The sequence below is a fragment of the Misgurnus anguillicaudatus genome, chromosome 9 (genome assembly GCF_027580225.2).
Source record: "Misgurnus anguillicaudatus chromosome 9, ASM2758022v2, whole genome shotgun sequence".
In the NCBI taxonomy this organism is placed as follows: Eukaryota; Metazoa; Chordata; class Actinopteri; order Cypriniformes; family Cobitidae; genus Misgurnus; species Misgurnus anguillicaudatus.
The window spans coordinates 828,581-838,462 of NC_073345.2; the positions used below are offsets into that span (position 1 = coordinate 828,581).

A 9,882-nucleotide genomic window follows, 5' to 3' on the forward strand; every position below is an offset into this window, starting at 1 on the left:
AGGTTAAAGCCAGCGACGCCGATACAGCCGTCCACGCAGTCCTTTGTTGCTCCGTGCACGGCTGCGGCGATATTACAGCTACGCGTTGTTAGGAAAGTCAGGTTGTGATACCCCAGCTCTCTGCAGAAATCATCCAGCCACCTGTTAATAGGCAGGTTGTTTTCAGCACTTGGCTGTTTTCAGCACAGGCAGCATTCATGGTATCGGGTGTGTCTTTTTTTCTCTCCTAAGGGGTTTTTTACCCCGGGGAGGCAGCCTTCTTGGGGTTTACTTAGCTTCCTCTTCTAGACGTTACATTAGTAATACGCTCGCTTATAATGTTGAGTCATAGCCGCAGCAAATTTAACTGCTTATGCTATCGTGTATTTTATTGTGCTATCTGTCATTTTTCTGTGCTTTTCACTGCTTCTATTAATGTAAAGCTGCTTTGAAACAATTAACTATTGTGAAAAGTGCTATATAAATAAAATTGCATTGAATTGAATTTGACGGTGTGACAGGTAGTTTCAGAGGCTTGAGACATGATCCATCAATGTGTCTGGGGTCTGTGGTCCAGTTCATTTAATGCTGGTAGTAAGTGGGCGGAGACGGAAGCTCGTCGGTCCCTGCCATGCTTCCCCGGGGGTCAAACAATTTAACCCTTACGGAGTTGTATTGGTCGTGCATCTTGCACCATCTAAACATTTTGTCAATGTGTGAAAAAACATCTCCAAGCACACGAACATCACGCCACTGGAATATGAATTGCAGATCGTAGTGGTTGTTGTGCTCATCCTCTGGGATAGGCCATGTACGCTCACAAATCTTTGATGTGTCTCTACAGGTGAAAACGTATACGAGCTCATCAAGTTTCTTTTTACACTAGTTGGCGACCACACGATAGCGCATGCCCCGTGTCACGCCGTTCCACTCTCCAACGTACAATGGTACATCAGGAATAAATTTGTAGAACAAGGTCTAGTCTTTAGCAGGGAGAAAAAGGCTTGGATCGCCGTATGCATGTTTCTCGCCAGAATCCATACTATAAAGCTTTACAGGGCGCAATTTCTTGTCAAACTCATAGCACCCCACACGCGTGTCAGCCATTGGAAACTTGTATTTAACCAATTCTTCAGAATCCTGTAAAAACTCTGTCATACGAACACAATGTCCCACGCCCCTCTTAGGTGCAAAAGTCAGATCCTCATCCATTTCCATACCAGAAGCCATAGGGGTATTAAACGAGCCAGCCATTGTTCAGCGGTTAAGACAGAGCCACAGTCTTTTCATTCACTGAAAACCTATAACCTGTTTTAAACAAGCCTATTTTATAACAACCACTTACACAACACACGCCTGCTGTGAGACACGCTGGGGGCTGCAGGTTTGAGAACTGATGGGGTGAGAGGGGGAGAGAGAAGCTCCGGTCATAAAACTGACAGTCCAGAAACTGGACAGCCAAAACAACAAACTTTTTTCACATCAATAAATATGACAAACATTCGCATGACAAAAAACACACACAGGAAAAACAACGCGCTGATTGACACGTCGTAAAACGCGCAGCTCCGGACAGCCGGGTAGAAAACCCATAAAAACGTCCCTCAAAAGCTGGTCGGGTACTACCTGTCAAAAATTGATTGACAGGGTCATAAATCATATTTTGACAAGTGGTGGCCTGCTATAACTACTATTTTTTATTAGAATTCCTCATGACAGGGCAAATGGAACGGGCATGAGCCTCGCCACAATAATTGCAGACATGTAGGTATTTGCAATGCTGTCTCACGCATTTCCCCCTGTTGAGATTTCCGCACACCTGGCTGTTAGAGAAATGGTGATTTTCTCTGCTGAATTCCAGTGCTGGATTTGTGGTTGCTGGGCGAGAGACATAGATGGTGGATTTTATTGCACTTGGTTCTGGGCAGGGTGCTATGGCAAGATTGTTTGAGGGCATGAGGTGGTAGAGTGAGCTACTGATCGTCAAACTGCGCATGAGATGTTTTTGCAGCTGAAAAAATACTCTGTTGTGGAGATTGGAATCCAGGGCACCCCAATATGGACACTGGTTCCACTGGGCAATGCGTACTGCAATAATTTATGGTAAGTGTAAAAATGTGTTCCGCCATAAGACAGCGCAAGATCTGCTATAATTGTCGGGTAATCGTTAAGTTCGGGCCGTCTATGGTGAAAACCGGACCAGATTATTTCTGTGTAGCGGCTGAAAGCAATTGTGAATTCGGGAAAAGAAAGGGGGCGTGATGAATTGTGAGCCTCATGCAGGGATCAGCGCCTGGGTCTTGGAGTAGCCCATAGAAAGATGTAGAATGGAAAGGAGGACATACGGGGGGCGTCGCAGTTTGCAGAGGCAGCCTCACACACGGATTAGCCCCTGGTGCTTGGAGAAGCCCGTATGATACAGAAAGTGGAAAGGTGGTAGGAGACCAGTGCGTTGTAGCTGACTGATGGTGCCCTGCTTCGGCACCCGCAGCAGGAGCTGCTGGCCATTGGTAGGAATAGGTAGCGGGAGGAAAAGGGAGAAGAGGCTGAGTTTGAGCGGCTGGCGGAGGCATCCTCACGTCGGCGTTTTCAGCCAGAGAAAAAACAGAGGTTTGTGAAACCATGCCTGTAGCTGATTGGTTTGCTGGAATTGAAACTGTTGCAGTGATTGGTTGAAAGGAAGGAGGCCGTGTAGTTAGAAGGATTACTGAGCCTGAGGCGTGGTCTAGCCTTGCTGACGGTCTACTGCGTCCTGAGGTTGAGAGGAACCGGAGCTTGAACTGGAAGGAGATGTTAGAAAGACATGTTGTTTTTCTGATTTGTGAGATTTTGTTACCTTCTTTGATGATGGTAAATTATTTCCCATAGAAATGTAAAGGCTGTAAAGTTGAGCTTTGCTCATTTTACGAGAAAACTTGACTTCGGAGTTGGTGAGAGCTTGTCTTAGACCCACAACGGTCCATTTTCCAATGGGAGGGATGGATGGTGAAGCCAAGCCGTATGATGTAGGGGATTGTGAAGGCTGTCTTGAAGGGGGAGGTGAACGGGTATTGCGTGGTTTAGGAGTGCGGGCGACGGGCCTTGTGAGCTTCCGCCCGCAAACTGAGGCGTGGGGCTCTGCAGAAGGTCCAGGTTGGCTCGGGATTCCCTTAGAGCTAGTAGAGGGAAACACCTTAGAGCCCGTTGCTTGCTTTGAACCGGAGGTTTTCTTTATGCCGGTGGCTTGAGGTGGAGCATCTAGCTCGTTGTCGGATGGATAAAGCTCGATCTCGGACATAGCTGTATGATGCAGTATATTGGTAAGCAATCTCAAGACTGAGGTGGTAGGATGTCTGTATATGTAGTGTTTGGCTGATTACCAAATGAGATGCACCTGTGCTTGATTAGTTAATTATCTGATCGTGCTCCTCCCGAACCTTGTTAACACTCTGGGGTCGGCTGCGGCGCGGGCGCCGCAAACTCTTTAATTTTCAATCACTCTGCAAAGAGACTTAGATAACTCTGCTGATTTTTGACATACAGATATGATTTATACATCATTTAAAACGTTAAAGTGTCTATTTTTTTCTGTCCACACCCAATAAAAACAGAATGTTGTGCTTTTCGCAAAATTAAGAAAATAAACATGATGCGCGTTTTGTTCTCTCTCCCTCAGGGAAGTCCTTTCTCAAACGCGTCAGAAAAATTAACTGTAACTTAACGAATAGATGTCAAAGAAACAAAAGATACATGTCTACATAATGCTTGGAATGTCAGCTTTTAAATGATGTAAGTGAGATCGAAAACATATATTGTCATTTGGTGTAAACTGTATGAGAAGTAGGAGAGAGACCGTCTCTCTAATGTTACCTGATTATCTATAATGAGATGAGATCGGCACACCCCCACACCATTGAAGTGAATGAGCAGAGACATCCATATGCATAACTTGTGCCTCCTGCAGTCAATGGATACGCAATCCACAATCCAGTCTCTCCATTCCTTGTTGTTTCATCCGAATGCACCAAAACATGACTTCTAAGTCCTTATTTACTTGCGTATGTGTGTCAATATCTCCAGACGCGAGAGTTTCTTTGTTCTTCCGTCAAACATTTCACGCGAGGGAAAGCGCACATACACAAACACACGAGTCAGGAAATCGACGCGGTTTTTGGTATTCGTACAAAAAATACGCGATTGCAAACAGTACAATCCTTATTTACTTGCGTCTAAGGTTATATCTCCGCACAGCAAGTTAATTAAACACAGGATCACTCGCATTACTGCTTTCATGATCAACACGTGAGGGAGTAATGGCGGCGGCGGCTGTAAAAAAACAAGTTTGTCATGCCTCCCAGATAGCAATTTTGTTTCGGCCCAGCTCCGGCCCACACAACCAGTTTTTCCTCGGCCCACATACAACGAAGAATGACGGCCCTACAGTGGCCCAGTTCTGAATTACAGACAAAGGCCACACATGAGCCACAACTGGCCCATGTCCCTGCCATATAATAGCCCATAATTGGCCCAAACCTTCTAACATCGGTACCAGTTCTCAGCCATAGGTCAACCAAATTAAAACCAGCATTTAACCAGAACTTCCAAAACTGAGCCATAACTCAGCCTAATCTTGCCCAAATTATATTAATAAATAAATCACACGAAAAATTACTTTCAAATTGTTTGCCTTTTTATTAATCAATAGCACACAAGTCAATTTAACACTACAACATTGTATGTGTTAAAACTCTTCTACTATAAACTGCCAGCAATAAACAAAAATACTAGTTTGTTCAAATACATTATTGGCATGAATCTAACACCAACAACTTAAATTACAAAGCAATTTCATCCTTAGTAAACAAACAAAAGTTTAGAACAAACTGATAATAAAAAAAAAACTTTTTGACAGTTACATTTGTGTGTGAAACGTAGTTTGCCCAAATTGCCACCTATATACAAATACAGAAGTTCATTGAAATTAATATATTAGCATGAATAGAAATTTAAATGAATTACCATGGGTAAATACAAGTTTAAACCAAACTGAACTTAAAAGTTAGTTAATTATAGAAACTTCATGTGTATGTGAATCCAACTCTACAGCCAGCCAGCAAAGATAAAAGGTCCAGTTAAAGTATTAGCATGAATCTAACTTAGGTAATTTCAAATAAAACGAAAAATTAAAACAATACAATTCATAAAGAAAAAAATCAAACACTAATAATAATCTATGTGTATGAGAAAGTGTTCCTATTCAGGATTGTCCTCAACAAGAAGTACTGCTTTCCAGTGTCTCTTTTCTTCTCGGCTCCTCTTTCCATAGATGTAAACATTACAGCAGCCCACTGTTATATAAAAGAAAACAAATGCAAATCAATAATTGTTATGAAGCAAAAGCCATATAATAAAGTAATTAAAAGCATAGTGATATACTTTAAAACAAACAGTTAGATAGAGAAATAGAAGAGTAACCTTTTTAGGATGAACTGCTTCTGTTTTCTTCCTCAAGTTGCTTTGGATGAAAATGTCTGCGTTGAATGTCTAAATAAAATGAAACATAGCTTAGACCTTAAAGAGGTACTTTTCATTTAGATACAGAGCAAATGAGATATGTTCTAAGCATGTATTTAAAATATATTATTAGGAATATCCCCATTATTAGTTACCAAGACAATTAAGTCAAATCAATATAAATGAAAGAGAGAAGAACCATATACTGCACGACTAAGGTCTTCACAATTGCTGTCATACTCTATCCACCTATGAGAAATTCAGCTTTGCAGATATAATTCTAAAGATTTGTCAAGTATTGATTTTGGAAGCAAACAAATTAACATTAAATTAAATGGTGGCCCTGATGTACTGTAACTAACCTGAATGTCACCTCCTCCTGTCCTGTCAGCATCATTGTCCCACCTCTTTACCTGAAGCAAACACAGCAGATGATTAACAGAAAATAATTTCACAGTATTCCATATATTCAAAATATTTGTATTTTTACAATTTTCCTTGGTATTCAACAATGCAATTCAGGTAATTAAAGCAATGTTAGGATATGGTCAGTTATTACTCACCTAATGAATGAAACCACTGTCTAGCCCTCTGTATTTATCAGCTTTCACTGAAATCACAATGTGACTATTTAGCCATATAGAGCAATCTTTTGATAAATAAACACAAAGATGCAAACATGAGCCTCAATATTACCTTGATGTGTCTATTGGAATAGGCTATACACCCCATCATCCTTCTCTTGTCCCACTCCAGAGTCTTTATGTCTTGATGAACACAGACACAATTTCACCAAAAAAGAAAATTAAACGTTACAGAAATACATTTTTAAATATGTTTTTATATAAATGTTCTAACATCATGAAGACCAGATAACCAAATTCGATTACTTCATTATAATATGATCACAGTTATTTTTAACCTGATAGAAAACAGCTAATTTAATATCAATATAACGTTAATTGTCACACATTACGTTACACACGAATCACATAAACGTTTGCATCCCTTAATACGTTTGTTAGACATTTAAACAAAAACATTTTTATGATTGGAAAAGTTTAAATATTTAAGTTCAGGTACTTACTGGTTATCTTTCATCCTGCTGCCTTTGAAATCTGTGTCCGTTATGATTGTGGCGCGGTGTAACTGCTACTCCAACGGTAACCCCGCCTATTGGTTAATTTGATTGGCCGCCGCTCGACTTCCGTTAACAGGAAACCTCGTGATTGGCCAGTGGCACTCGCCTTTTATGATTTGATTGGCCATCTCAATCATTTTTGATAAGGTGTTCAACGTAATGTTGAGTTGCAGGAACTGACAAACGGATGACGTTAAAATACCGCGAGAGTGATTTGAAATCAGAATGCTGTCCATGATCTTTCGAGTCGCTCTCGCAGTACTTTGATGTCATCCGCGTGTATGTTCTTGTTGCATTTCATAAATAAACTGCGCATCCTTAACGTAACGCGAAGGATAACTGATACAAAGATTTTTATCTTTTTTAACACTTCGGCAGGCAAAAGCACAGTGAACATATTGTTTATTTCTGCAGTATCTAACATTTGATTGTACACAATGATAGTTTTACTTATGCTGCGTTCCAGGCAACCGGTAACCCATAACTCACGAGTTCAAAACCATGAATCACGACTCTGAACTGGGAGTACATCGATCTAGTACGAGTTCACGGGTGGGAAGTCACAGGTTTGACTGCCGTTCCAGTGCACTTTCACCGGTAGAAGGTTGTAAAAACACGAGTTACAAGCTGCCTGGAACGCATAGGGTCGTGAGTCGTGGTTTTGAAGTCGTAACTCATGGGTTTAAAAGCCTGCCTGGAACGCAGCATAAGTCATTGAAGTCAGAAATCTTCAGCAGGAATAAACCCCTGCTACAATGAAAATCGCGCAAAAGCAAGTTTATTTTTTATCGCTTTTGTATTTTAGGGTGCCTGTTAAGATCTGGCTAGGGACTACAGATGGAAACTAGCACTTGTAGCTAATTCTGGCTTGTTTACAGCAAGTTATTTTGTCTGTTGATCAATGAGCATTGTCCCTATCAAAATAAATAAATAAATAAATAAAATAAATAAAATAGAAACGATCCACATGCTTCTCAAAGCAACATTATAGAAACTTTTAAATTCAGAAAGAAAAACGTCTGGAAGTTCAGGGTCATTTGAACAAAATAATCTTGACCCATGATCTGAAGGCAAGTTTATGTGATTGAAATGTAGACAAACATTATTGTCCAAATATATTAGTTTCTTTTAATACAAAACTAACATTTTATTTAATAAAGGTTAAATTAAGATTAAGATTAAGATAGCCTGAAAATCTATCTATTCTTATAATTATTTATTATAAATCAGTATTTTAAATGTGGCTTACAATCACTAGACTGATCTGGGCCAGAATCACTACACTGATCTGGGCCACATACATCCCATCCACAACTGGCCCAAATATTATCTGCCATTATGAATCCAGTGCCATCATTGCCACACCTGGCCCATACTTGGCTGACATGTTGCATGCCGTTGCCGGCAGCACGCCAGCAGTGCCATCATGAGGCCACATTCGGGCCGAGTCCGTCTGCTATCTGGGCTGTCCCTTGTTGTGTGTGTTTCTACTATAATGATTACTAAAACACAAATAAGAGTCCAGACAACGATAGGCAGTTCTTCTTTAGAGTTGTTTACTGCACAAAAGTAAACCTCTCGCTGGCCAACCAAATACTAACCCTGTGTTAATTTTTACGATGGCCAAACAGTACCTTTACTATAATTACTATGGTTTTTAAAGGTATACTTGTGAAATTAATAGGAAATATTTCTATATATTTCTATATATACACACATTATATATAATTTTTTGTCATAAATTCCTAAGTAAACCTTATCATGGTTTTACTACAGAGAAAGTTACATTCCTGTTGAACATTCCTACAAGGCTCATTATGTGGCTCATTATGCGACTGTTTTGTTCCTCAGCTGTCAATCACTGATTATTCAGGAGCTTTCACGCCTCCACACATACGGCCTTTCCCAAGCAAATGTCTTAGAAATTGTAAATCAATATATTGTTTCACGTGAATGAGCAGGCCAGATGATTTTCACATCATTTTGAAGAAAAAACTCTAGACTACTAGATCCTGTTTTGGAAAGTGTTTGGAAAACATGTTTAGAATGAGTTTTGTGGACTTGTATCAGTGACTTAATTTTGCTTTTTTTAAAAACCACGCATAAACATTTTTCTCTCAAAAATACCAACATGTACATACACGTTGATTATATAATATTGTAGCCCAGTTTGTGCTGAACTCAGTGTTATGAGACTTTTGCCATTTATATGTTTTTAAGCAACTAAAAAAAGCACAAATGTCAGTGCATGTCAAAACTTCCCCAGGGCCCTAAAATCCCCTTAGACCCCAGAGGGTTAATAAACATCATTTAGTGGATTAACGGCTCATCATTGGAAACATTGAACGTATACTGTACCTAAATGAATTCTTACTTAAAGTAAAAATAAACTAATGCTGATGTTACTAGCCGGAGCGGGTTACTGAACGCCCCTCCAGCGCGTTCCACCTCGAGGAGGTCCACAAAAGCACCCCAATGACCAATCACACGAACAGGTAAATAAAATTAAAATAAATTTTATTTAAATTATTTAAAATGCTGTTAAGCAGGAGGGGAAGGGGGGATTTAAAAGGGTCTCCTCGTCTGTCCTCCACAGACTCTTCGGGGGAAGAGGAGCCAAGTGCCGGGCCAAAGCACTACTGAGGGAAAGGGGGAGCCAGGGAGACGGAGACTCTTCTCTTTGTTTTCTTGAACCCGTGGCACCCTCCTTTGCTCCTGGAGGCAGAATAAACACAAAATAATGGCTGTAAGGGGGTATAGGGCGACTACCTGCTCCGTGGCTTTTCAGCCGTTCCACAGCTTGTTCCAGTACTCGACCGTGTTGAATCAGGTAAGTATAAGCGGGATCCTTTCCGTGTCCGTAACTCTCTCTCTTCTGTTTTCTCTAACACAGGGTACCGAACCCACTCCTCTCCATCCACAACCCACTGGAGTCCACGCTCGTCCCGGGGGCCTACTGCAGTCACACACACACACACACACACACACACACAAGAAACAGGTTAGGGGAAAAACCTCACTGATTTGCAATGACAGGCTGCTGGAATAAACACCCTCTACTTTCTCTTCCAGGGTTCTTCGAGGAGGTGACTCTACTGGGCCTGCGAACGTCCCAGGCAGGTGTGGACTTCAAGCGGCGCACAGAACTGCATCTACGGTCTCTCAGGTAAGTTTAACTCTACTCACTCTAGGGTGGCTCTGTGATCCCAGACAGTCCAGGTACGTACAGCTTTGACTCTGGCTCTGATATGCTCTGCGGCTCAATGGGC

General features: G+C 41.0%; 1 long non-coding RNA gene across 2 annotated transcripts; it reads right to left on the reverse strand.

Moving 5' to 3' along the window:
- Nucleotides 1–1,661: 1,661 nt before the first annotated feature.
- On the reverse strand, nt 1,662–7,318 carry LOC129423863 (uncharacterized). 2 transcript variants are annotated; one of them, XR_008637889.2, is made up of 5 exons: nt 6,169–7,318; nt 6,036–6,082; nt 5,835–5,885; nt 5,434–5,502; nt 1,662–5,306 (listed from the first exon to the last, which is right to left on the reverse strand). It is a non-coding gene; the product is annotated as an uncharacterized lncRNA (long non-coding RNA). The 2 variants fall into 2 exon arrangements; XR_012371295.1 differs by having other exon boundaries at nt 6,036–6,099.
- Between the last annotated feature and the right edge of the window lie 2,564 nt (nt 7,319–9,882).